The sequence below is a fragment of the Balaenoptera physalus genome (genome assembly GCF_965194825.1).
Source record: "Balaenoptera physalus genome assembly, chromosome: 15".
Classification (NCBI taxonomy): Eukaryota; Metazoa; Chordata; class Mammalia; order Artiodactyla; family Balaenopteridae; genus Balaenoptera; species Balaenoptera physalus.
In genome coordinates this window covers 41480098-41506098 of record NC_138894.1, presented here as the reverse complement: position 1 = coordinate 41506098, position 26001 = coordinate 41480098, and the positions used below count along the sequence as shown (strand labels likewise).

At 40.4% G+C, this 26001-nt stretch overlaps 1 protein-coding gene and 1 long non-coding RNA gene across 6 annotated transcripts in view; one reads left to right on the top strand and one right to left on the bottom strand.

Moving 5' to 3' along the window:
* Positions 1-22594, bottom strand: part of LOC309643727 — a 464905-nt gene extending 442311 nt beyond the window's left edge. Inside the window, exon 1 of the long non-coding RNA XR_014254034.1 lies at positions 22512-22594. This is a non-coding gene — a long non-coding RNA (uncharacterized lncRNA). The remainder of the gene's footprint in view (positions 1-22511) is intronic.
* MEIS1 (Meis homeobox 1) overlaps positions 1-26001 on the top strand; it is a 136921-nt gene that overhangs the window by 86926 nt on the left and 23994 nt on the right. The gene's annotated exons all lie outside the window — the stretch shown is intronic.

Below are 26001 nucleotides of genomic sequence, written 5' to 3'. Positions count from 1 at the left end.
GAGAGAAGTTAATGAATTTTCTCAGGGTCCAAAGCTAGGAACTGGATGAGCGGGAACCAGGGAGGGTCTCCTGCCTTGAATTTCCATGTGCTTTTTTCCATGTTGCCTCCCAAACACAGAGCAAATCAAATCACCATCATGGGAGTTCAAAGGTATAATTACAATCTCATTTCATGAGCTAGCTGATTAGTATTTTTTAAATAAAAATAAGAGCCAGAAGGTTTGGCATAAAACTTCATAGTGCAACCTGATGGTTATTGGTAACGGGGGGTCAAGGAAGGCCCTTTCCTATCTAGATTCTTGTTCCAGACATATCTGTGCATAAAAAAGGCATATCTGCAGCTATTGATATTTTGTGCAATTGTAATCATTTATACATTGTTAGAATTTCAGATTTTAAACATGAACTGTCCCTCCTTCCTTATGGAAATAGGTAAATCTCTAGTCCTGTGTATCACTAACAATGTGTGATAGTGATTTGGGGAATCTTTCCTCATGCAAATCGTAACTAACCCTTCGAACACAGAATTTAGCTCCTTGAAGATTTTTTGCCTGTCACATGTTCAGGACGCCAAAGAGCTATGTCTTTCATTTGCTTTATGGAGATAGGGGAAACTGCTTATGCAGCCCCAATTACTCTTGAAACTACAATCCAACTGTCTTTTCTCAGCAAAGAAGGCTGCTAAAGCCTGGAGAATTAAGCCACCGCTCTGGGGTATGACACTGAGGTCTGATCATTTTAAAGCTAGTAATAACCAGAATCCTAAAATTCTTATGAATAAAATGTAATTTTAGTAATATTTCCATAAACAGTGGTAATGGTGGCATTTTAGTAGGCAGTGACATTAGTCACATCGAAATTGCACCACATTGGCTTTTAAATTACTCCACCTGTCTGTATGAATAGAATTTTCAGTGTAAAAGCAGAGAGACAGCTGCTGCTAATGTCTCCTTCTCCCTGTGCAGATAATGCTGGCAAATCTACATGCATAAAGGACTGGTTTGTGGTGTAAAATGGTACCTGACCCTGCTGGCTCCTGAGCTGCAGAGAAATACCTTTAATTACCAGTGGCTGTGTTTAGTTGTTGACATAAAAATGTCAGCTTCCAGGGGTATAACCTCAGGTTCACTCCCTCTAGTAATGTCACCCACCGTACACTCTTTTTCTTCCACCCACATCCTTAGTGAGATGGGTGAGCATTTATCTTGATGTGTTTCAGAAACGTGCAAGGCATTAATACTTAAAAGGAAAACATCTAATACCGTATGAACTTGATTGATGATCTTTCCATTGGAGAACTTTTAAAGATTAGTGGAATCGGGTTCCTTCTTTCTAGCCAGAATGGAAATATAGGATACTGTTTATACCTTCAAAGGGCTTAACATCATTCACCTAATACAGATACACGTTCTCATATGAGGATGATGGCCAGGCACTTCAGAAAGCAGAAAGGGTAAAGAATAGAGGGGCTTGAGTCTATCAAATTTTTTTACCATATGCCCAAGCTTCCTGTTGATATATGATGAAATTACTTTCTGGAGAAGCCCGTTTGCTCTTGACCTTTCGGCTGTGGTCTATTGCAGCAGCTATATCGAACTAGGAATGGGCCAGCCGAGCAAGGGGATACTCCTGTTCACAATGCCTGTTGCCAACGAGGTATTTGGAGAAATGGTAAATAGGAGAGATACTTGTCTGGCTCGTTTGCAGGCATTCTTTTTGACTTCTTTCACACAACTCGTGTTTTCGTGTTTAATTTAACAAGGAATGAGTAGTAAATGAAAGCTGCTGCCTGAAATCCCACTGTGAGCGTGTTTTGCACTTGGCTCCCCAGTGACAAAGCAATTTGTGAAATTATGTGATGGAGTAATTAGATGAAGCCAGGGCTCCTGATTGTTGCCATGCATATGGGGCGAGGGTTTGTTGCAAAGAGGGAGGGGAAGGAAAAAAAATAGATTATTACCCTGGCAAGTTGGCTCAAAGCTTCTTCATTTATTTGTAAACAGAATATTTAGTGACCGCATAGGAAGTAGCTGTAATCACCAGCTCATAAAGAAACCACTGCAGAGCTTTTGGATTTTTGCAGAGTACTCATGTAAAATTTAAGCTGGGAGGCAGAATCCCTGTTAATGTAATTAGGATCTAATTTACCACCCTTTGCACACAGATGTAATAATGTCTAGATATTCTATCTTTAAGCACATTACATATACCTCAGTGCAGCAGTTACTGAACAGAAACAGGTGTGAGCACTTTCCTAATTCGTTTTTACACTGTAAACACATAGCAGTGTAAGGGAAATATTTACCAAAAATGAGGGGAAGGAATGTCTGCAAATGAGGCAGTAATGGACAGTTGCCCTTTATGTACTGATGGATTTCTCAATGGTTAAGTAAATTAAAGCAAATGCTAGAAAAATCAATAGGCCAGCATAGTCTTGGTTTTGCCTCATAGACTTCAGGACAGAATGACAGATGTGGTGTCTATGACCCATTTAAGTATTAATGCCTGAAAAACTGCTTCTGCATGCAAGGTTATAGGCTTTGAAACATTCTGCCCTATTACATTACAGACAATAATATTTTTAAGTATATATGGAATTTATATGTTTCAGTCAGGTTGTTCTTAGGTGATACATTTATACTGGAAGATTAGTTGCTTAGTTGTTGCAATAGCATCATAAATCAGTTTTGAATGTTCCTGCATGAAAACATCTTCATAAGGCTGTAGTTGGAAGGTAAAGATGATGTATATCGAGCTTCCATGTGTCGTGAAGTGACTATGCTCCGTAACACTCTATGTGGAAACCAAATTAGATTTAATTAAGGGGTAGATGCTGAGAGACTTTGGAAAAATCTGTAAAATACCATTAAAATGTGGCATTAGAATTCAGTTACTCTCCAGGGCTCTAGATGCTATATTTTACATTTGTACCAACATGGTCACGTGTCACATAGGTTGATTGTCACAACATGGGGAATTTTCGGGCTGTTGAAATGTTCTAAATGGTAGGTATTATCCTCTGAGAAGAGAAGGCCAGCCTTCTGGTAGCATCACAGAGCGTGCATTTTCCCATCCATTGTTCCCATTACCAATGTCAAGAGAAATGGTGGAAATATGCTCCCAGTGTTGGATTGTTGATTACTAGAGACAGGAAGATGAGAAGAGAAGCAAGGCAAGATGTACTTAAGTACTGGTTTCAGGGACCAAAGCTGGCTTCCAGAGCAAAATAAAATGGAAGGTTGAACTCATTATGCTGGTTCTCTGGGGAGAAGGTGCCTTTTGTGGCAGAAAAAGAGAGCTGGGTTGGCTTGAATTCTCCTGTTTACCTTCTTATGCTGAGTGAACTTGGACAATCATTCCTGCCTTCTTTGCCCGTGACAAAGCAGACAGGGGCCAGCCTGCCTCTGGGTTTTGAAAATCGGTGTGTAAAGGTGATACTGTGATGAACCAAATCCTTGGAAACATTGCTAGGTTGGAATGATGGAGACAGGTAGAATGACTGTAGGTTCTAAATGGAAGATATTTTCCTGATTTTAATCTTTGTACAACATAGCAGTAGTAATTACAACATTCCTCGGAAGCTGTCTCAGGAGATTTAACAATGTACACATGTGGAGGTTAAACTGAGGTGTAAATAGTAACTTTAAAAAAATGAAAGTCTACCATCTAAAAAGTTGGGAAATGGAAATTACTACAGAACTGAAGGTTTTTTTGCTTCTTCAGAGCAGTGCTTCTTAAACTTTAGTGTGCATTCCAATTATCTGGGAATGTTTTTTTGCATGGAGATTCTCAGAGGGCTGAGGCCTGAGATTCTGCATTTTGAACAAGCTCGCTGCTACTTGTCCACAGACCAGACTTTGCAAAGCAAGGATCTGAGGAGCACAAGCAAGGTGACAGCTTTTAAATGGAAAGATGACTGTTTTTCTTCATCTTTGATTTTTTTTTTTTAAACATATCTTTATTTATTTATTTATTTATTTATGGATGTGTTGGGTCTTCGTTTCTGTGCGAGGGCTTTCTCTAGTTGTGGCGAGCGGGGGCCACTCTTCATCGCGGTGCGCGGGCCTCTCACTATCGCGGCCTCTCTTGTTGCGGAGCACAGGCTCCAGACGCGCAGGCTCAGTAATTGTGGCTCACGGGCCCAGTTGCTCCGCGGCATGTGGGATCCTCCCAGACCAGGGCTCGAACCCGTGTTCCCCGCACCGGCAGGCAGACTCTCAACCACTGCGCCACCAGGGAAGCCCTTCATCTTTGATTTTTAATGCTTGGATTTTTTTTCCTCTGATGTTGAAACTTAACGCATTATTTTTATAACGTCTCTTGGACTAAAGTGTTTGGTTTTTCCTCTGCCGACTTCAGTTCTTTTTCAGTGTACAAGAACTTTCTTTTAAATATCAAAGAGTTTTTAAAAAGCTAGACTTTATGTTTTAGAGCAGCTTCAGGCTCACGGCAAAACTGAGGGGAAGGGACAGAGATTTCCCATAGGCCTCCTGCCCCACACCTGCAGAGCCTCCCCAATTGTCAGCACACCCCTGTCCCCACCAGAGTGGCACATTCCTTACAACTGATGAACCTACACGGACCCATCATCATCACCCAAAGTTCACAGTTTATATCAGGGTTCACTCTTGGTGTGGTACATTCTAGGGGTTTGGACAAATGTATGACATGTAACCACCATTATAGTATCATGCAGGGTAGTTTCACTGCCCTAAATGAATATCACAGAGTTTTCACTGGGTCTCTCAAATACCCAGAAAGCTTCTGATAGATCAAGGACTCTGCAGATATACTGACTTTTTCTTTGGGGCTTGTTGACAGTACACTTGTGTGATAGGATGGGTGAAGGTTGAATGTTACAGAATCTTACCCTTCACCCCCATGTGGCTTCAGGGCTCTGGCGATAATAGTCAGTCATGGAAGTTATCATGGGGAGAGGGCAGCTGTGTTCAGTGCTTGTACTGGCTCCCGAATTCCTACTCTGGACCTCCAGATCTGGTAGCCTTTGTCAGTAAGGAAGCAACAGAACCACCAACTACAGAAACAATACATACATTTGAGGGAGAAATGCTTTTGTTCCTAGTCCTATTTGCCAGCTTCAGTCTGCTCCAGGAAATCCTTTCGCATTTCCGCTGCCTTGTGTACTTTATCTGCCATGGGCACTCTCAAATTTCACAGCATCCTGGAAGATGAATTTGTTTTACAAAGTGAGCATCCAAGGAAACAGTCACCCAAATCCAGGAAGCGCAGAGTCCCATATAGGATAAACGCAAGGAGGAACACACCCAGTTACATATTAATCACACTGACAAAAATTAAATACAAAGAAAAAATATTAAAAGCAACAAGGGAAAAGCAACAAATAACATACAAGGAAAAAGTGAGCATCCGAAAAGTATATTCTCTCTAGTTGGGCTAAGAGACTTATTATGAATTATTATGAATAGCACATACCTATGAATCATTGCTTAGTGGGTAAATTCTCTCACTCATTAGAGTTCACAGGCTGGATGTAGTTTCTTGAAATTAGGTCATTTATTTTGGTCTAAGTCACTGAGGATCAAAGGTCACAAGGAATCCAAAAGCCATTAGTCAGGGTTCTTTTCTGGACCCCTTAGATGTCATTGTGCGAGTTACCCATGGCAGCCCGGGCCTGGCCTGCTGTCAGGGAGCTGGCAGGGTGCCTACTTTATTTCCAGTTTGCATAGATAAAAAGCAGAGCAGCTACTCTTGGAATCACTATAAAAATAAGCTTACATAAAATCTCCATTTGAAATACAGTATGTGTGTGCCCCTGCATGTGTTTTCTTACGGAGGCCAGGGGCCCTAGAAATCAAAATTAGAAAGAGAGGCATACATTTGATGGCATCGTGGATTATCCTTTGTTTTGGTGCAGGCATTTATAATTCATTGTGACTATAGTGAAGACCAGATTTTCACAAAGAATTGTAACGACAAACCAAGTGTTTTAATTTGCCAATGTAAAATACAATAAAGGCATCGCTTTAACCATTGTCAAATATATATGTTGCCATCCCCTCTTGATAATATTGAAGTACATTTGGCAGTAATGAGTTTATGCGTTATCAGGTGGGCAAGAGATGTAGTCAAGTCAATTCATTTACTTCTCCCGTTGAGCCCTGTGGGTCTCAGGCCCACACCTTGAAGTGAAAACATTATCAATTACCAAGACGACAGGCGCCCTGGACTGACTTACTCCTTGAAAGTGTTCGTATTGGACCAGAAACCGTGAGCACTCAGCAACATTCATCACTTCAGTATTCAAGAGAGTGATTGAGTAAATGGTGGGGTGAATTTCCAAGGAAAAAAGGCCAAATGGACCTGCATGAAACAGCGTGTATCTGAATTTTGAAAAATCCAGCTATAAGCAAGTATCCTATTTGATTTGAAAAGATTATTAAGTACTTCGTTTGCATGTGATTCAACAGTTAATCATCGTACCCCCATTTTACGGATGGAACATTTTACAGGAGGAAGCGGGCTAGAAAAGCCCGACGATCTACCAGAGATCTTAGTGTACAATAAAGTAGAAACTGGAAAAAAATTCAGAGCCCTAATTTTCAACCTGCTGGGTGTCACTACTTCCAGACCTTGAGACTTAAATTCATGGTCTGTTATCGCTCTTGAAACTGGCGTGCATACACATTGACTAGATCTGGTGAGAGTTGAGGCAGAAGTCCGTGTGACGTCATCAGAGCCGTGTGTTTGCCCCACTTACTTGATCACAGCGGCTTTATGGCACCACCAGAGAGCTGTGGGTTCCCTGCATGGGTGCCATGCTGTCCCTGGGGTTCTCCGTGGCTGTGACACCTGCACTGCACAAGTGTGTGTGTGGTAGGGGGTCGGGGAAGGGGGTTATGCAACAGCAGGATGAAGACAGGGCTCTTACCTGGAAATACCTAAAATTGTCTGGTTTGTGCGGAGAGATGGCTGGGATGTTTTCCACGATGGGGTGACCTAATCCCACTGCACAGCAGGAAAAAGCAACTTTTAAACGTGCTTGTTGTTATTTCTCCCCACCATAAATGACGGCTAAACTTTAGGCCGCATCTACCCTTCTCTTTGAATAACAATATGAATTGGGCCATTCACATTTTTTCCAAGTGAGTTCAAATGCGTTTTGAGTGCCTACTGCGTGCAAGGAACCGTGTACATCTCGGAGCTCTATGAAAAGCACGTAGATCTAGTTGGTGGTGCAGTTTGCAAGAAGAACTGGAGCGAGGAGGACAGTTCAGAGACAATGACAACAGTTCTGGTGAGAAGGTTGTGGTTGTGAGAGTGTAAAGAAATGGATGGATGGATGGTGGACGATATCTTGGAGGTAAACCCGGCACCTCATAAATAGAAGCATTCATAGCTGGCACATGTGTATCATACACTGTGCTGAGTGCCAGTGATATGCCGGGGTGGGTTCTCAGTGCCATGTGTGTAGAGAATTTACAAATAATAATAAAATGACTAAAAGTCAGTCTGTTTATTATTATCACCATGCACTGGCAATTCTAAATAATGTCAGTGAATAAAAAGCTCCTCCTGGCTGGTACAGGCTGCCCCCACCCTGGTAGGTCTCGCTAAGCACTTTCATGTTTTATCTCATGGAATTCCCACTATGACCCTCTAGGGGAGGTACTGCTAGTCTCCCTATTTCACTGTTGAGAAAACCAAGATTCTGAGAGATTAAACAACTTGCCTGAAGTAGCGCAGTGAGAAGCAGGGACTGGATTTGAACTCAAGCCCCTCTGGCTCTGAGGCCCGTTTTCATAACCACTCACGAGTGGACATTTGGCACAGAAGAGCATCAAAGGTGACTTCCCGGTTTCACGTTGGCAGTTAGGGAGCTGGAGTCTCTTTCAGGGAAGAAGGGAAGTTAGAAGGAGGAACTGGGTCTAGGGGAAGGTGAGGCATTCCGTGTGGGATACGTGTGGTTCCGGTGCTGGTGGGATGTCCGTGTGAGTTGTATGGTCAGTAGTTGGAAATGGGTTGGCTGGGGCTTTGGTGAGAGTACAAGGCTCGGTGTTACCTCCATCGAGGCTGGAGATGGATATGGAGTCATGGACCCAGAGAGAGCTGAGAGAGAAAAGGAGGAGGGCAAGCACAGAATTCAGGCAACGCCTCCTTTTAAAGGCTGTCTGGAGGAAAAAAAACCTAGAGAAAGAGACAGAGGAGCAGGCAGGAGGTCTGTCCAATGCGGAGATGGGCTGAACTCATCTCTCCGGTCCCTTCTAGCTCCCACACTTTAATATTCTAAGAAAAGGAAGGAAGGTCCAATGATAAGAAAGAGTCCATTCCCAAACAGAATCCATCAAAGTCCCCAAACTGGCTCTCCTTTCTCTCATCCTCATCTCAGTTTAACAACATCACCATGGACCCGGAAGTTCCAACCAGGACCCTCAGATTCATCCTGGAAGGTTCCCTCTCCTCCCTGCTTCGCAGATTACTCCCTGAGTCTCATCAACACTCCCTCCTAAATACTTCTTCATTCTCTTATCCCTATCTAGTCCCGCTGCCATAGCCTCCTTGTCTCTTGCTCTCCCCTTGCCCTAATCAGCCTCCCTGCCTCTAATCAGTTGCCTCTAATCAATTACACTTGTTTGTAATTGATCCCTTACAAAGAATCCCTCATTTTGCCACCAGAGTGATTATTCCAAAGCAAAATTGGCCAAATCTCACCCCTACTTGAAAACCTGTAATATCTCCTTATTGCCCTTAGGATACAACATCCTCAGCATGCCATTCAAGGACCCTTGAGGTCTGACACTGGCCCACTGAGCACCCAGGCTCCTCATTCGCCCTTTCCATACACGCTTACCTTCCCCACAGGTGCTGAATGGTCCTGTACTCTGTGCACCGGCACGTGCTGTTCCCTCATCTGGAAACTCCATGATCCCTTCTCCACTTCATACTTTTTCCTGCATCCTTCACATCTGATCTCAGCTGTCACAGCTTGGGGAAGCCATTCTTGGTCCTCCCCAGGAAAGAGGAAATGGCCCCTGCCTCCAGACCCATAGCGCCTTGATGGTCATCTGATAGAGAGCACTTGTCATGGTGACTGCTTATTTACGAGCTGCCTCCCTCGTAAATAAGATGATTGAATCTTTCACCGCTATATCTTCAGCCATAATAGAGATGCTTGATGATATTTATTGACCAAACACTTGAGCAAAGTTTCAAAATAGAGGTGACCAAACCCTGAAAAGTTTTTTGCTGTAGAAAGACTGGGAAAGGTTCTGGTATAGGGATTAGGATATCATCAGTGACCTTTGAAAGACCTGTTTCAGGACTTTGGAAGAGAAAGAAGCTGTATTCTGAGGCATATGGGCGATACTACGACAGAGGCAACAAAGGTAGACCCTTCCGCAATTTCTTGAGGAAATAGACTAAGGGCTGCAATTTGGGCAGTAGCATGAGGAGGTGGTAACAAGAGGGGAAGTTTTCTCTTTTCTTTTTTTAATATTTAGGAGAAGGGAGATTTGAATGCTTACACATAGAATCATGCAGCTGTCTTTCATGGGATTGCTACTATGTTCCATGCAGTTTGTTAAAGCACAGCCTAATTATTTACTTAGGCAATAGAGAAGGAACCTTTGAAGATAAATATAGAAAAGGACTGATGAATGGAGCAAAGATCAAGAACAAGTGGGCAGTGGAGGGGCTGAGTGGGGAGAGTGATGGGATGGCATCTCAGAGCAGGGGCTTAGCAATACATGTGAACCAGGAGGGGAAGATGAAAGCAGGGAGATTTAGAAATAGACAAGAAGGGAGTCTTGGGTGTTCTTCTCCTGGATCTGTTAGCATACCAGGATCTGTTAGGATACCAGGAGGCAAAGTCAACTGCTAAGTGTCCAAGAAGTAGGATTGGGAGCTGGAGGAGAATGGAAGTCATTTGGAAAAAAATGCTGTTGGGAACACAGTAGGCAGACCAAGAAAAGGAAGAAAAAAAAAAAAGATTAAAAAAGATAAAAGGACTTTCACAGTTCAGTTGAGAGTACATGTAGAAATAGCAGAAGACACCACACTGTGACCAAGGGCTGGCTAGACTTTTAATAGGTACGTTTCATAATCAACCTGCTTTTCACATGTTAAAATTAAGGCAAAATAATGAAGTTTTAGTGGCTTTCCACAGGAAAAAATAATTGCATTTTCTATTCCTTAAAAATTCGTATCATTGGGCAAATTCATTGAGCTGCAATCTGAACTACTTAAGTTCCTACTATCATGTATAGGTTGGTGAACCTGAATTTGCATGAAAAGTTTTATCTCAGCTTTGGAGGACGTTATCATGCAATTACTGTACATTATCTTTCAGTGCTGGTTGTATGAGAAGTTTGCAAACTTGTTATTGATAACCTTTGAACGTGAGTTCAACAAAAACCATGCAAATGCAGCTGTCTGCTAAGATAAATAATTTTTTTTCTTACCATGATATAGGAGAAAAGGGGGATTTTAAATTTAACTACAACAATTTAAGACAATATTTTAAAAAACTTGAGCAACTGTAAAGGTTAACAAGTAAAATGATCTCAGGTATGCTTTTTAAATCATTCCTCTGCCAGAGTCCTGATTTTTAATAGTGGGCAGGAGGGGTGGCTGGCTTGCAAAGACTCCTTTAGATTCACGTGTGGAAGTTGAATTGATCTTGACATTGCTCCAGAAGAGTCTACTATTGTCATTTTGGTTTGATGGTAAATGATATACACCTGGTTTCATGAAATAAAAAGTCACCCCACACATAATGAGCAGCTCGTTGTCATATATGAAGAACAGTTGGCTGAGTGTGATCGGTTAGTCACAGATGACTCATGTGAAGTGTTGCTGTTTAAATAGAAAGGACTACTGGCATGCAGACATACTAAAAGGAAGATAGATGATAGATAGATAGATAGATGGATAGATAGATGGATAGATGGATAGATAGATGGATAGATAGATAGATAGATGGCTCATTGGTTTTTCAAATATGTTTTAGGAAAAGAACTAAAATTTAATCTCCTATTCAGTACTGCAAGGCAATGTCATGACAATGTTGGAAAGCCAACTCCCAGTAGCTGGTTTACTGCGGGCATCTCTGCCCTTGTCTTTGGGATTACCGGAGCGCCACGTGTGCAGTTACACAATGCATAAAAGCGTGGGTCATTTCTAGGACAGATAATTGAACATTAATACTCACTGACATTGTCGAAGGAATGATATGTCAACCTGACAGGGCCTATGTGCTTACATCTGCTGATTGGCTGCAGACGAAGGCTCTGTGTCAGGATCAGACCCCAGGCCTGACTGCAGCAGGGCCAAGGATGACGGAGCCATTAATCATGAGCTGCCATCTTGGGCCAAGAGAGTGTCTGTAAAATCACTCCACATCCTTTGTGTGGCTCGCAAGTTGCATCTGTTGTATTCTAGAGTTTGAAGGTATGGCTCTCAGTAAAAAAAACACCACTTCAGACTTTTGGTTTGTGTCATCTCACCTGAATTTTTAGTGAGCCAAATGCCTTCCTCCCTCTCTCCCTTCGCTTTCCCTTTCCCTTCCCTTTCCCTCCCTCCCTCCCTTCGTCTTTCTTTTTCCCTTTCTTTTTCTTTCTTTCTTTTTTTCTTTCTCTCTTTCTTTCTTTCTTTCTTTCTTTCTTTCTTTCTTTCTTTCTTTCTTTCTTTCTTTCTTTCTTTCTTTCTTTTCTTTCTTTCTTTCTTTTCTTTCTTTCTTTCTTTCTTTCTTTCTTTTTTCTTTCTCCCTTTCCCTCTCTCTCTCTTTCTTTCTTTCTTTTCTGAAACTAGCTAGACATTCTGAATAAATGGGCAAGTTTTAGGGGCTAACAGGGAGGTTCTGAGATGACATGTCTTTTGTTCCCATGGGAACTGATTTTGATGAGTTCCTGGCTTCCTGATTCACCATAGATATTCAGTATAATGAAGAAATCAAACAAGAATTAAACTGAAGTTACTTGCTGTGATTTATTTTTTTGATTCTCCACAAAATATTAAACCCTGTAGGCAGATTTCTGAACAGAGGGAAAAGAGGTGTTATGCAATTATTTTCTTATCCCCGAAATCATATGAACAGCACTTTCCTGCCTCATTTATAATAAATCTTTAGTGAGTTAATCCCATTGCTCCAGTAATTCCATAGCTGACGCTTTACTGAACATGTAGCCATTCAGAGGAAAGAAAAGGAACAATCACAAGACCTCTGACACTCATCCCTTCTTAAAATCGGGGTACTCTGGTGGTGGTTACTCTGTGCAGGTTTCCCTGCATAAAATGGGATGAAATAGGCCTCCTGAGAGCAGCCATTATCACATATTGGGTAACATCACAGATTTTTAAAATCCCAGTTGCATTGGAGCCATGAACAAAAAAAGCTTTCATCTGTAAAATCTTGTTTCCCTTTGTTATTAAAATAAATGAAGCCATTAAGCAAAATATATGCATATAATAGTGGAGTTCATCATTTGGCCTCATCAATATGACGGAAGTTTGCATTTTTAAAAAATCAGGGCTGCCATCTTAGAAGGTTTGATGTAAGGTGCAGATCCAAATATGCTAGAGGCTTCTGAAACTTTATGCCTTATTACATACATCTTTCTCTTCAGTTTGCTTATTTATATATTTATCTGAACCAACAAAAAGTAGAATTCTGTTTAAGAAGGCTTAGAAAAAAATGACAGCACTCCCCCGCCAGAACCCTGTGACCAAGTGAATTAATTGTATCTATTGATGAGCTCCTATTGTGAATGTGTTGGAATCGAAATAATTTCCAGATACTTTATTTCCAAAGGTTTGTTTTTAATTACAGTGGCATTTGGTTGGCACGCAAGGGTGAGTTCTCGCTCTTGATCTATCCTAGCTGGAGCCCAGGCCAAAAGATTCTCTGCTCCCTTTTCTCGAGAGCACACTTTTCTGCCAAATGTGGCACTCATCCCCTGCCAAGGAAGGTGGGCGAATTGCCACTTCTGACTCCCGGCCACCAAAAGACAAAGGCTCTCAACGTCCCGAAGTCCAGTGAGCCAGAATGGGCCTCACACCTTGAAGGTTTCGGATTATTGATTTTTTTTTTCCCCTATAGACTTTATAATATGGAATATTTTCTCGGTGCCTCGGTCTGTCCCCGAGGGTGATTTAGGCACTTACAGGAGCGTGTGAATCCTTGCAGGCCACTGGAGGGTCGTTCAAGTGTCCTTACTCATCTGTCTGAGGCCTGAGCACATCCACACCGTCTCGCCTCCTACATCTTGCTTTTTTAATGTTTTCTTTTTTACACTCTTGTAGTACAAACGTAGTAATTATTTATCTACTTCTGTGAAGCTCAGGTAAATTCAAGAGGGGTTGTAGCTGGATATAAAACATCTGATAGGGAAAACATAACCTCCCTCCCTTTCTTTTAGCAGGACCAGCTGTATGATTTGTGGAGAATGCATACATCCTCCTTATAAACTGTGCAAACCGAAAATGCAGGGCTTCTAAAAAATTTTTTTGAAGAATTTCAAGATGGCGACATCAGCAAATGAAACCAGGCATGGGGCTCTTCTGTGTGTGGGGGGGGGGCCCTGTGTGACTGCCTTTGTAGCTGCCCCATCTTTAGATATCCTGGAAGCGATTGTCTAAATAAAGAGAATGGTAAGAAAACATTAAAACCTAATTTAAACACTAGAAAAATAAATGACAAGTATTACCTAGTCAAACCCTCTTCCCTACAAACTGTGAAAAAAAAATATGTATATAATATGTTTAGTTAGATCATCCCATCCTTGTGAGTCATCTCAGATTCAGTTACTGTTTACTAAGCCCTCCATCCAGGCCAGCCACTATGCCGAGCAATTTAATGTGTGTTGTCTCATTTGACCCCCGCCGGTTCTGTCATCCTCATTTTCACTGATGAGGAGGCTGAGTGACGCTCAGAAGACTGAAATGCCTTGATCAAGGTCACACAGTTAATGTGGGTTCTGGGACTTGAGCTTCAGTTATCTAGCTCAATTGGTACACCTAACGGCACCTCTTGAAACCAATAACTCTTAAAATGTTTTCCTTTAGATCTGCTATTTGTCAATGTGTAACCACATCACTGGAGCAGAAATGGACTTAATGACCCACTCTCCTGACCTACACAGGTTGATGAAACATGCCCAGGTTCTCCTAGGAAGTGACTTAGGAGGGGGGAAAATGAGGCCTCTTGTATATGTTATTAGCAAACTCATGTCACACGTGAAATGGCAAAGAAAGACACATTAAATAAAACAAAACTAAGTCTAGTTGTGTCAAAGAGAAACAAACTACCCGGTCATTGGGTAACGATAGTTCTTTCCCAAAGCCTGTTGTAGAAGGGGCAAATGCCATTATTTAAGACCTTCTAGCATTACTACTTAGGTTACTTACGTAAGTTTTGTTAGAAATGATGACAGCCAGTTTGAAAGATGTTCTTTTTTATCTGGTTTTAGTCTGAGCTTTTTGTTTCACCCTTTGTGTATAGAGCAATGCACATTTACACAGTAAAACAGAGGCTGGGCTCACCAACTCACGGTAGCTTTCTGAAGGACGTGGCTACAGCTCTTTATTTTATCATCAAAAGATAAACTTTGAGCTTCAGAAGAGTGTAAAAGTAGGAGGCCTGGGCTCCAGGCCTGTGCGCCACAACTTCCTAACCTCATAACCTGCCATGTGTCCACTTTGAGTTTTGTTTTTCTCCTGTAGAATGGAGGCAACATTACCTGTCCTTCCAACCTGGCCAAGTAGTTGTAAGGCTTAAATTTCATAAAATATAACAAAAGCTCTTTGAAAATGTAAAGTGTTATACAAATATAAAGGATATAAAAGATCACCCAACTCAAAGTCTTTAAAAAAAAGCCTCAAACTAGCCAAGTTAACTTTCTTTTTATTCTTTTGCAGATTATGTTCCATTATAGGTTATTACAGGATATGGGGTATAATTTCTTATGGTATACAGTAAATCCTTGTTTCTTATCTATTTTATGTATAGAAGTTTGTATCTGTTAATTCCATACTCCTAATTTGTCCCTCCCCCCCTCCTTTTCGGTAACTGTCAGTTTGTTTTCTATGTCTGTATGTTTCTGTTTTGTATATAGATTTATTTGTATTATTTTTTAGATTCCACACATAAGTGATATCGTATAGTATATTTGTCTTTCTCTGTCTGACTTATTTCACTAAGTATACTACTCTCTAGTTCCACCCATGTTGCTGCAAATGGCATATTTCATTCTTTTTTCTGGCTGAGTAATATTCCGTTGTGTATATATTCCACATCTTCTTAAGACTGTCTGTTGATGTGCAGTTGGGTTGCTTCCATGTCTTGGCTGTTGTAAATAGTGCTGCTGTGAACATTGGGGTGCATGTATCTTTTTGAATTAGAGTTTTCATTTTTTCTGGATATAGTCCCTGGAGTGGAATTGCTGGATTGTATGGTCGTTCAATTTTTAGTTTTTTAATGAACCTCCATACTGTTTTCCACAGTGGCTGCCCCAATTTACATTCCAAGTTAACTTTGAATACCTTTATTTCTGCCACCTTTATCTTGTCATCTTGTTGATGACAGGTCCCACTCTTTTTCCTACTCATCTAAGATGTTCCAGGAACATCTGTGAGCTCTGTGGGAATGCCACAGAAAAACGTCCACAGCCCTGTGAGCATTTCCCTGTCCAGTTAGACTGGACGACTGAGAAAGCATAATTTGGGAAACAAATACTGGGGATCTGCCCAAATTTTGACTAAGACTCTTCCTTCTTCTATAATCCACTCTGGAGACAGACAGTGAATTCACATCAATAAATGCTTTGGGGAGTTAAAAAGGGTTTGCTTAAGAAGGTTCATAAAGATAAAGGTAATCTTATTACTAAGACAATTTAAAGTTTTTAGGTTTTTTTTTTTTTTTTTCTTAAAGGGAAATTCTCTTTAGTTTGATTGCAAGATAAGGGTTTTGTTGTTAACCAAGATAAAATATAGTGCTGAATAATCTCTTAAATTAAAAATTGAAGTGTATGTTACAGAGAATAGAGATAATTAAAGAGCTTAGACTACAATGGGTAAAGGGAAGAGAATTTTCATGAAAATTAGCTAAGTAAAGGTAAACTGTGTTTGAATTTTAACTTCAGATCTAGGTGCTCTGCTGTTTGGCATACGTTGGGTTGATAATGCTCATGTGTTAAAGAATTCTGGTTGTTTCTCTGCCTCTCTCACAGCTTATAAAAATGCAAGCAGACCCACCTAATGAATATTAATAGGAATGATGTGTAGATAACACATAAACCCCCCCGGATCTGTGGACTTTGGATGGAGTAGTCAGAAAGGCTTTCTGTGGCTTTATTTAATACCAAATTTACATACTTTTAAAGAATAAACATCATCTTAATATTTTAATATCAGTATTCCAAAGTGGAGATTTTAGTGAAATAAAAAGCTTAATTTTCCTTCCCTGAACATTATATTCACCAAGGTCTGCATTTTAAGAGACAGGAAACCGTTAGCTAAAAAAGAAATTAACTTAATCCCCCTTCATTAAGTTCCAGTCTTTTTTTTTTTTGTTACTTAGAGACAAGTAATAATTATATCCACAGCAATGCAAAGCATGTTTTACACTTTTGTTATACAAAAGAACTGCAGTTGTTAAGGTGACAGCAAAAGAAAACAGGAACACTGATAAATACTGATACATTTTGTTTCCTGAAATCTTCTCTGACTCTTGAAAGTAAATTTCACTCAGGTGCCTGAGCAGCATTTTAATTCATTAACAGCAGAAATCTACGCGTGATCTTAGAAAATGTCAATCAAGTAGCTAAACAATATTTTCCCAGCTAAGGTTATAAACACGACAGCTAAGTGGGTGGAAGAGATCTCAAAGGACTGTACATCCCAGTTCTTTTAGAAAGCCTAAAAGGTGGGCATTTTGTTTTCAAATTGGTATTTTTTTTGGATGGAACTTCCAGCAAGTACACAGTAAATCTCAGCGGTGTATATTCTTTAAAGCATATACTTTCTCTCTCTTTGGCGTTGTGAAAAGACGTTTTCAAGTTTAGCTTTACAAAAGGGGGAAATCATTAAAATGTAGTTTGCATCACTTCATTCCGTTATTTGTCATCTTTATGGCTGTTCTGTAGTTTTCACGGCACCTTTAATGGTAAGCTTGGTCAGGAGAGGTGAGCAGGAATGTGCATAGACTTGGCTGCGGGTGCTGCTGACAACGTCTGCTAGCTGGGCTTCAATCCATGTCCCTGTAGATTTTAACGTCCCCACAGACTGCTGGCAGCCTGCTTCCAGCTGTGGCAGGCACGATGCAGTGAATTGCTTTTGAATGTTCTTTACTCAAATAGGCAGTAATTACAAGCTTAAAGAGGTTTAGTGGTCCAGTAAACTACATAATCACCCCTGAATTAGCCTGGGCTCATCAGTCGCAGTCCGGCAAGCTCGAGTCTGCTGTTTGTATGCAGCCTTGATCACATAACAACCTGATCAGCAGGTGTGGAACAGCCAGAGTCCCCCATAAACACAACTGTCTACTGGGGACAATGATCTCTAATGAGATGAGGCTACACCAGCACTGTAATTTAAGTGGGAAAATTAGCACTAGAGAAAGAGTACCAGTTCCAGGGGTCTTTAGTCATATTGGGAGCAGCATGAATTCTCCCTCTGTCTCTCCCTAGCTCTCGCTTTCTCTCTCTCAAAACAACTTCTCACCAAGTGTACTGCTTTTGCTTCTCATTTATGGATACTTTATTCTTTCCACCAGGGTTTTTCCTCAAAATTTAAGGCTGGACAGGGTGTCTGTAAAGGCAGTAACGATGACTGTCAACAATCTCATTCCAAATGGTACCACTGTATTTCATCTTCCTTGTCTTTTCTCTTCATGGCTTCAAAACCCTTTCACTTTGATTTTTAAAGTGGAAAAGTGTTCTACAGGTTGGGGATAGGTCTCCTTTTAGCTGGCACGCTGTCAGCAGTAGCGGAGATGAGCTGCATGTAGTTTGGAAAAGATCCTTTACTTTATTGGAGTTTATTGTATAAACTGGTCATGAACTTTCTTTTCAGAAAAGTGGTCCAGGATGGTGTGCTATTGTTCTGTTTTATTTGCTGCAGTGAAATTCTTGGGGGAGAGCCTGTGTGTCGAGACAGTAGTCTCCTCTATTCTTTCTTCAGTCCTGTAAGATGGAGAACTTGAATTTTATTACATTGCCGTTGGAGAGTGGGAAGGGAACTTTTGCAACAAATATAAACCCAACAACAACGTAGAGCGGATTTTGGAGAAACTTTGTGGGAAATTACACGTGCTAAAAAAGATAAACAGAATAACACAGGAATGAAGAACATGGGCTGCAGAACTAGGTTTCTTACAGTCAAATCCCAGCTTCATCCTATTTGTGAGTAACTTAGACTCTGTGCCTCAGTTTCCCCATCTGTAACATCAGGGTAGAAACACTGATCTCATAGACTTGTTATAAGTATTAAACAAGTGAATACTGGTAAAGCACTGAGAACATTGCCTGATGCAGAGTAAACATTCTAAAAATGTCAGTTAAATAAAGTAAATAAAATCTGTACTGCTTTTGGGATTTGTAGAACTGAGTGAGAAGGATGAACAATTGTTAAAATGGGGCTGCTAGTTTTCTGATGTTTATCTGAAGTCATTGACTTATAAATGCCAGTTGAGACGTTTTGGGTGTCTCTAACTTCAATAGCACTCATTCATTCATACAACAAATATTTATTGGGCACAGAACTGGGCTAGTTGCCTTGTAAATGGCAATAGCATTCCTGTGTTTTTATTAGTATCCTACTAAAATGAAATGGTTCCAAATGTAATTTAACTCATATTTGATTAAGAATCACAAACAAAATGAAAGCAATTGGTAGAAAAACACACAACAATTAATTTCAAAGCAGACAGTTTAAGGCATATTGTAATGCAGGTGGATGGAAGAGCAGGCATTTGTTTCTATGAACCGTAAAGCGTGTTCTCATATATAACCTACCATCATTCTTGTGTCTATACGCAACACTAGAAGAACGAGTAAAGTGATGGATGTATTAGTTTCCATTGAGTATCTTGTAGCAAAATTTCCTATTGCTTCCATTAACAGAACTGAGTTGTAGACACATACACATTAAGATATATATAGCTGCTTCATAAAACGAGTAGTAATCATCATCTATATATTCATGATTAACTCATCAGGAATGAGTGGGATTGCGCCACCCATCATTTAGAAAACAAAATAATTTGGAAGTGAATTTTCTCAACTTGTATGTTATCACCAAGTTTCAAATCCCAGCTCTATTACTTACAAGCTTGTGTGAACGTGAGAAAGTAATTTGTCCTGTCTACGCTCAAGTTTCTTCATCTATCAAAGGGGTATAGTAGATGAGCCTCCCTCATAAAGTTTTTGTGAGGATTCAATGAGTTAATGCATGTGAAGGATTTGGAACAATGCCTGGTACATCCTCACTTCTTAATACGTGTTACCATTACTACCTCTATCACTCTTACTAATACTAGAAAGCTGCTATTAATAAAGTCCCTTTGGATAGATGCTGGAGGGAGAATGTGGGGAAAGGTCCTGGTGAACTAACTTTCACCTCACAGCTCCATCCCTGCCCCTTGATATTTGTCTGCAGGGCAGAAGCTGTGGGGATGTGGTGGAGGAGAGGAAAGCAGCAACTCTTCCTGGATCAAGGCTATTGAAACTGCAGAGAAACATTCAGTCACCTCTCACCACAATGGATAACTTTGTTCATGTTTACCTTAAAAAAGGGAATGGAGAAATGGGAAAGAAACATCAGTGGAAGGGTAGCCAAGTAGAGAAACTCAGGGGAGGGCAGACCTGGCTCCAGAACTAAGTAGCTGTGAGCCTTTGTTCATGTTTTGGGACCTAGCCAAGCCTCAGCTTCCTCATCTGTAAAATGGAGCTAAGCATAGCCCCTACTCATGGGGGTCACCAAGAGTACATGCGATAATGCATGTAATGCATATGTCCTACTGACAAACGGTAAGAGTTCAAATGAGCTATTATTTAAAATGATTTGAAAAGGACACAAAAGTGAAGCATGGCCCCTCTTCCCACCCCCACTCTCATCCCCCTACTCCTCTTACCCTGTTTTTCTTATTGGCCTTTTTGTGTTTCCTTTTATAGCCATGGTTTCCTACTAAGAGAATCAATATTCAGGGAGTTCATTAATCATCATAACTGTTCAAAATAATTTTAGCACTCTTCATGAATTTTAATACTTTTAGGAGGAGGATATAAGTAATTGCTAATTTAGAGTCTAAATTTTATGTCTTTAATGCATATATTTAAACATACGCCTGGAACATATCTATAGCTACTGAAGAATACATCTAAACATAGTTATTATAATGGAATTGCAAGCAACTTAAAAAAAATTCCCCAATACAAAGGACTATGAAATCCCTTAATGTAGTATATGTTTTTTTCTATTTAGTGCTTTTATTTTATATTTAATTAATATTTACAAGAAATTAAAAGATCAGATAGGAAAGACAGGCGAGGCATTGTAGTATTTATTAGCCTCTTATAATTAACTATAAAACAATGTTTTCAGTGCTGTGTATTGTATAGTCTCATTAGTGCAAAAGCGAGGACTGTTACGAAATACTAGCCAGTGTTCAATTTTTCCTTCCACACTTATGTCATTTTCATGTGCTAAGATCAAGTTTAGAGATTCCCACCTGACCTTCCTGCTTGCACACCTCTACTAGCAACTTCTTATAACTGCTGCTGGATAGACAAGCAGTCAAATCGGAGGGCTTGTCTGGAAAATGGCTTGACTAGGCTTCAGAAAAAGCCAGTGCTGAACAATCAACGGAGCACATTTAGTTTGAGCAACTGGGTAATCTAGGAGCGTTGGTGGAGAATTAAGAAAAGAGGTTGAAATCCTGTGACTTCACTGATGATACTCCAAACATTTTTGGCTTCTTAGCCATACAGACACCACCGTTCTTCTTTTGATTCCAGCCTGTGTGAGGATGCAAGACTCAACTGCTATGCATTCAGGCTATGCTCTTCCACTGCACGGTACACTGCTTTTGTAATGCAAATGAGAGGCACAAAGTGTCTCTTTGATAATGTGCAGTCAGAAGACAAAAAAGCATTCACTGAAACAGTAAAACTAATTCATAAAGCTGAAAGACAATAGGGAAGCATTATGGATTTTTTTAAAGGAAAAAAGTATCCTAGATCAATGTAATTGTCACAGTGTAAGCTATTCATAGTCAATGCATAAGGGGAAAAGGGCTGCAAGTTTATTTAAAGTGGCAGAAGTTTTTATAGGCAAAAAAAATTGATGTTAAACAAATATAAATATATTTGGTTAACAGGCTTCTGCTTCTGCTCTTAGAGGTCACATATATAGCTGGTTATTTTAATTTAGACAGATCCACAATATTCCCTTAGTGACAAAAACTCAGTAGAAGTTTTAAAAGAACACAGAGATCCAATGGTTAAGAGCCATATGGTAGATTTTTTTTCTTCTTTAAAGGGAGTATCTCTCTATCACATACCAGAGTTTAGCTCAAGGTCAATTTATATTAATGCATTAAACTTTGCTGTGGAGGAGGCAAAGGGCTGGAGGAAAAAGGATAAAAGAAGTTCCGAAATTGTTCTTCCAACATATTCAGCCAAGCAACAGAACATTGCCTTGATAAGGGTGATATTGGACAGTTGCCATAATTCCTCCTGTTAGATCAGCTCTCCCGGTACCTATTCCCATACCTTTTAAAGTATAGCATGTAACATTTTGCTTGAAAATTGCTTCCACCTCTATTGCTTTGTTATAGCTGTTTTGCAGTTTCGGTGGAGAGGCAGTTCTGTGTCACAAGAAATTACTAATCTGAGGCTTGAGAAGGGGCAGTGTAGCTTTCCATTATCTCACCAGTGAGCTCTGTACAGGATTATTTTCAAAATTTCTGTTGCCATTACAATGAGCTGTTAGAGTGGGCAAGGCAGTGAGGGAGGGACCATTATTGAAACTTGGTTACCAGGGTAGATAAGATAAAGTTCATCACTGTCTTGGCATCCACATTTGCAGTCAGGGGTGGAAAATTTGATGAAAGGGGTACATTTGGTCAAGGATATCATTCAGATAGAAGGTTGGACATTTTCCATCTGTATGTGCTGAAGAGTTTCTCTTTTCCTATTAATGCTCATCTGAAAGAGTGGGTTTGACTGTTTACAGAAATAAGTTTTCTTCCAATGTATTGTAAACTTGTAAATACCAGATAACCAACATCAGAAACCCCCGTCCAGTCCCCATCTCAAGATATGAGATTGGAATTGAGCAGAGATAACTTTCTTTAGAAAATTGCCATTTTCTTTCTGTCACTTCCTATTCTCTCTGGCTGGTGAAAGGACCGTTCAGACTTAATTTTTACGTAAGCTCTTTTTAGATTTTTTTTTTTAATTTTTAATTTTATTTTTGGCTGTGTTGGGTCTTTGTTGCTGCGTGCGGGCTTTCTCTAGATGCGGCGAGCGGGGTCTACTCTTCGTTGTGGTGCCAGGGCTTCTTACTGCAGTGGCTTCTCTTGTTGCAGACCACAGGCTCTAGGTGCACGGGCTTCAGTAGTTGCGGCACACGGGCTCAGTAGTTGTGGCTCGCAGGCTCTAGAGCGCAGGCTCAGTAGTTGTGGCGCATGGGCTTAGTTGCTCCGCAGCATGTGGGATCTTCCCGGACCAGGGATCAAACCTGTGTCCCCAGCACTAGCAGGTGGATTCTTAACCACTGTGCCACCAGGCAAGTCCTCAATTTTTTTTTTTTTTTTTTTTGAGACAACCTCTATTTCTGTTACACAGGACACATACTCTAGGGATCATTTTATTCTTTGATGGGGTTATTGAGCCATCACTGCCATCCGAGGTCATTATTAGAAGTCACACTGCAGATCTAGAAACACAAGAAGAGTGGCAAGCAGGGTCTATTTCAGCAAGAGACTGGGAAGAAGTCAGGGTGTTGATTATTGAAATCAGAATGATCATTTTGTGAGTTCTTGCCTTTACCTCGGGTTCCACTGCCCAAGCCACTTGTTTTCCCTTTGAGTCTAGCAGCTCTTCTCTCCCCAGCGAAGCCCACCTAATACATGTGTGCAGGTTTAATGTTGGAAGGGAGGGTCAGCTTTACCCATACATAATCACTGTTTTATGGCTTTCACTCATTCCTGAGGTGTTAATGCAGATCAAATGGGAAACACTGGAGAAAGAAGCCTTGCAGCTACTGCACTGCCCCCGCTCTCCGGTCTCAATCGTTAATTCTTATTGTAAGATCTAAAGGTAACTTTGTTTACTCTCTTAATGCGTTGCCGTTCTCCCAGTGGCCCTTGCACATCCTTTCTCAAATTCCCATCTTGATCAATTGTTTGCAAATAATTAAGCTTTTAAGAGATAATGTCAGGAAGGTAATGTACACAACGAAGACAAGGTCTCCTGTCACTGTCTATTGGACTGTGGTCAAATTTGCTTTGATATCCCATAGTGATGAGGTTGATTGGTATATCTGGCAAGTGCAATCCCTCTTTCCTTCACAAGAGCCTACTGATGTTTCTTAAACCAGTGTCCTTGCCGTTTAGATGCCATAATAGCAGAGGTCTTCAGGAAAATGGCAAGGGAGACCTAGCCCTGTGGTTGCAATGGTTTGGAATGAATTTTCCATTTTCTTCCTAATATGGCACTCGTCTTTCTCTCTTTTGTAAAATGACATCTACCTTTGCCCTTCTTGTGGCCTCACTAGCCCTGTGGGCGGAACGCAACCTGGGCTTTGAATGTTTTCACAGCAGCCTTGCCTGGGGCATGTTGGGTTTTTGTCAAGTCATTTTTATTTTTTTAAGTCTACAAAGGAATAACTCATACTGTCCACAAAAAGCTTATCTAGTAAAGATGCATAGGATTTAAGATAGTTAAACATATTGGATTTCAGTTAAAAAGCCTACTTCTTTGTGAATTTTTGGAGGACTGTGGATTAACTACCTGAAGTTGTGGCTTTCATGTGATTCTAGCAATTACAGAATTTTTGAGGGGGGGGAATTGAAAGTTTGTGGGACACCAGGTTCAAGAACTATGAAAAAAAGAAAAATATCCAGTCGGTCTACCATAGACAAAGGTTTAGGAATTTTGTTGATACCTTTTGCCCCCTTAACAATGACCAGATTATTGTGACATTTAATTTCATCCAGGCTCATTCATTTCTATTAAAAAAAATATATCCTGAACAACTGAAAATTGTTTAATGGAGACAGAGTGCTGGGTCTCCATAGCTTGAGGCTGCCTGGCAATTATGCTGCATGAAATTAGGCACAGTTTGTTCCAATTACTTAAAATCAGATCACATGAAAAGTGACAGAGAAAAAAAACGGTTAGAACTTTCTCATTTTATGATATTTAAATTCTGAAATCAGAAACTGCATGATGTAAAGAAACAACCTAAACTTGCACTGACAATTTGCAGGCCATAGATTGCTCTTTGAAGCTATAATGGTTCAGGTAATTTTAATGATCCAAAGAGAATTTTCCTGGCACCCTTTGCATAAATAAAATGTGAATTCCACTTGCTTTCTAAGAATGGATGTAAAACTTGCTCACAAACAGGCATGCAAAAATACTCTTGAAAACACAGCACAAATAAATGACTGTGACAATTCCCAATTTTCAAAGTAACTAAAGGTAAATGGCATAAATATTAATTTTTAATCCAGTTCTGGTCATAATATTAAGACACAACTAACAAGACAGGGCAAAAGGTGTTGCCATCCAGCTGTAGTGAAGAGGGACCATTGACATATTTATTAATTCAATTGAAAAGCACTGAAAGAGATTTCCAGAAGACCTGCAAAACTGTAAGCAAATCATATTACAGAAGATGTTATAGATTGGAAATGACTTGTGTACATCAGTGTACAGCTTTATATAGCAAATAGTGCCAACAGCTAGATGCTAAAATTTGCATATTTCAAAGTCAGGCTTTTATTACTCAAGAATTGCTAGCCTGGCTAACCTCCAGATGATAAAATCGAGAAGTTGTCCCTTTTTCAAAGTCTCATAGTTAGTGAATGGCAGCATAATTTATACAGTCTAAAAGGGTCATATGTAACTTTGTGCAATTCTTCAACTAGTGTAGACATAGAACTACTATATATGAAACCATAATTCAGTATTCAGTTCAGAGGATAAAAGATTCATTTGGTTTGTATTGTGTGGCTGGCAAACCTTTATGAGGTGGAAGTCATGTTTTAAACCTTAGGGCAGTGTATTGCTAGTGTATTTTTAGGTCAGTATCCAATTGTGAGATTTTGCCTGTGATGACTGGCATAATGGTGAGTAGGGTGATTGTCACCTATGATCTTTGCCGATTATGGAGGTGACATACTTTCATTTGAGAAGAGTGGGTAGACATCACTTTTAGGAATGAAGTAAGGAAAGTCGTGTTGTGGATCTCAAATTGGATTGTTTATACTTCCTGTGGGCTTTTAAAAAAATTTTTATTTTACATTTTGATGTTGCATCTGAGTGGAGAGTCTCTGTGTATCATGGCAAGTCAGAGCCATTCCTTTGTTCCACTGATATTTACTGGTTTTCTTTATGTGCAGGTCTGGGCTTTAAGGATGGTGAATGAGAAAGGTGAGGGTGTTAGAGATGCTAAATGAGTGAAAAGAGACGCATGGCCAAGGAAAGAAATAATCAGAACGGGTGTTTCAGAGAGTGATGCTTGCTATTAGAGAAAGAGGGGAAAAACTGGTGTGAGAGTGATAAGGTGGTCTGGTGGGGAGTGGGGAGGGTAAGGCTTGGCATTTGAGCTGAGACCTGACAGTGACCTTGGAGCAGGAGCCTGAGGGTAGGGGGACCAGCTTGGTGTGTTGGAAGAACACACCAAGTGGCTGGACAGAGGGGTGTGGTGGGGTGAAGAGAAGAGGACGCCCATCTGGGAAGTGGGCAGGGCTGGGTGGTGGCACACATTGCTGGGCAAGGTGAGCGGTCTGGAGGTTT